The following is a 2,822-nucleotide window of genomic DNA, read 5'->3' as shown; positions in this document are numbered from 1 at the left end:
TGTTGAAGGAAACCCCTCTAAGAACAAGGAGCTTCATCAGAACCTCCGAGTTTGGCTGAAGATTATTCTGGGAACAATCCATCATCGTCCAGCCTCCAACTCTTCAGATTACATAAACGCTGATCAGAAATGCATCCTTTACTGTATTCAGAAGGGTATCCAGATCAACCTCCCTGTTCTCCTCTTTAGATATCTGAGAGATTCAGTCAGAGAAACGAGGAATAATATGAAGCCCAGATCCTACATTCCTCTGGGAAGATTGCTCTCTGATGTCTTCATTGAGCATGGCTTGGTAGATGATCTGGAGAAGACCAGATGTATGGATGATCTAGCAATTGATGTGGGAAAGCCTCTGAATGCCAAAAACCTGAAGAGCATGGGAATCATCAAAGAGATTAGAGTCAAGCCCACTATGGATGTGTCCTGGGAATCTCTAAAAGATCAGAGGAAGATGCCTCATGGCCTGGTCAGATTCTTCAAGGATGAGCCCAGAGACGCTGTTGCCCTCTATCTTCATCGTATGCTGGAAGAAGGTGTTGATGTTTCTGATTTCCGCCTTGAAGACTGTCTGGACTCTGTAGAAGATCTTGTCAGATACAAGAGAGGTGTCTCTGAGAAACAGATAGCTGCTGAGGCAAGGAGAGCAAAGAAAGCCAGACTTGGAGAAACTTCTGGCAGCAAAGCTTCAGCACCTCTGAATGTCTCTTCCGGTAAGTCTGTTCCTCCTGTCTCCTCTGAATCTATAATGGCTTCCTCTAACCCTCTCTCCTCTCAACCAATTTTTACTACCTCTGAAATCCCACCCTCAATCACCAGAACCTCCCAACAAACACCAGTTCTAAACATAGCTAGAACTTTCATTCCTCCCTCTCAACCTTTACAAACCCACCAAAGCACTTCTTCTTCTTCATCCTCTGAATATGAATCACCTCCTTACCTTTCCCCTTCTTCTGACCAAGAGTCCTCTGACCAAGAACACTCTGACCCAAACTCCCCAACCATAGCAACACTCTATGCCCATAGACTTGCTTCACAACGAACACAAACCACAGAACCTGAAATAACTTCACCACTACAACAAACAACAACTCTCCCCTATGAAACTCAACCATCTGATCCCTTCACCTCTAATATCACTCCACCAATTATTCCCGCTGTACCTGGACCAGACTCTGACCCATTAGACCTAAATCCACTATATGCTTCATCCCCTAGTCTTCAACCATCCCCAGATTCTGAACTTCAAGCAGAATCTGAACCTCAACAAACTGAACCTCCCTCTCTAAATCTCAGCCCTCAAAACTCTCCACCTCATTCACCTGAACCTGAACCTGAACTTACCATACCTACCCTTGAGGAGGCCATTATACAGGTTGCAGAAGCTTCAGTCCAGAAGGTCAAGTCTCTGGCTAAAAACCCTGAAGTTAGTGATGATCCTAAATCTGTTAGGACACACTGGAACAGAGTCATTAGTTGGATGACCTCTGAGTCTTATAGGCTGAAGAGTATCTCTGAACAAGTCAGAAATGGCTACATCAGAGATGCTGAGGAAAGGCTCCAAGAGAGATTGGCCAGAGAAGCTGAGGCCAAAAGATTAGAGGAGGAAAGATTGGCTAAGGAAGCTGAGGAAGAAGCAAGAAGGTTAGAAGAAGAAAGGCTGGCAAAGGAAGCAGAACTTCTAAGGATTAAGGAAGCTGAAGCCAAGGCTCAGGCGGATGCAGAAGCCCAAGCTGCTGCTGAAGCTGAAGCTCAGCAGGCTCTGACTTAGGGGGAGTCTTCCTCTGCGATCCCTATGATTCTTCATGCTCTGAAAGAGATCAAGCAAGATCAGAAAGAAATCAAGCAAGATCAGAATGAGCTCCGTGCCAGGATGGACAAGCAAGATGCTTTGAATGAAAACATCCAGAACATGTTTGCCATGTTGCTTCAGAGACTTCCTCAACCTCCGAACCCTTAGGCACTTAGGATTTCTTTTTGTTTGCTTGCCTAGTGTTTTTGCTTCTATCTTCTTTAGCTCTGATATTCTCTTGGATCTGATGTTTTGAATGCCTTTGTGCCTTTGTGCTTTTGATTAATGAAATGTTTTTCTCTTTATTGTCTTGTTATTTTTTTTATTTATCTACCTTTTTGATTCTGACAAAAAGGGGGAGAAATCATTAAATAGCTCTGATGAAAATTTGTCTAAAACCTTAAGCACTCTGCAACATTTGTAGAAATAGCTATGATAAAAATAGCTCTGATTAAATAACTCTAACATTAAATTTAAGAATTTGCAGAAAGTTTCAGAAATCTCATTACTTGAAAAGCTCTGGTAAGAACTTCTGAACTCCCTAGCACTAACTCAGGGGGAGCTTCTGTCTATCTGATCTTATTTTATTCATGTTTCATCTGCTATTTTAAGTTGTTTTGTCATCATCAAAAAGGGGGAGATTGTAAGAACAAAAATTGTTCTACAACAGATTCCTTGATTTTGATGATAACAAAGGATGAAACCAAAAATGGCACCCTAACGAAAAGTTTCTAAGTGTGCAGGGTTCTAAAGAAAGAAGAAATAAATCTGATGATGTCATCAGATGCACAACAAGATCAGATACAAATTATCAAGTATCAGAAGCATCTAAAGTGGAATCTCGTTTCAAGAAGCTCTGACTCTGGACAAAACTGCAAAGTATCAGAAGCATCTGAACATGAAGTAAAGTCTAGAAGCTCTGATTCTGAACAAATGCCTTCTGTAAACTCTGGAAGTTATCAGCGCCATCTGAACTCTCAAGAGATAACATCAGAAGCAAGATTCTCCAGATACACGAAGACTCTAATCAGAT

The sequence above is a fragment of the Lathyrus oleraceus genome, chromosome 7 (assembly GCF_024323335.1).
Source record: "Lathyrus oleraceus cultivar Zhongwan6 chromosome 7, CAAS_Psat_ZW6_1.0, whole genome shotgun sequence".
Lineage (NCBI taxonomy): Eukaryota > Viridiplantae > Streptophyta > Magnoliopsida > Fabales > Fabaceae > Lathyrus > Lathyrus oleraceus.
Note: the sequence above shows the minus strand (reverse complement) of the source record.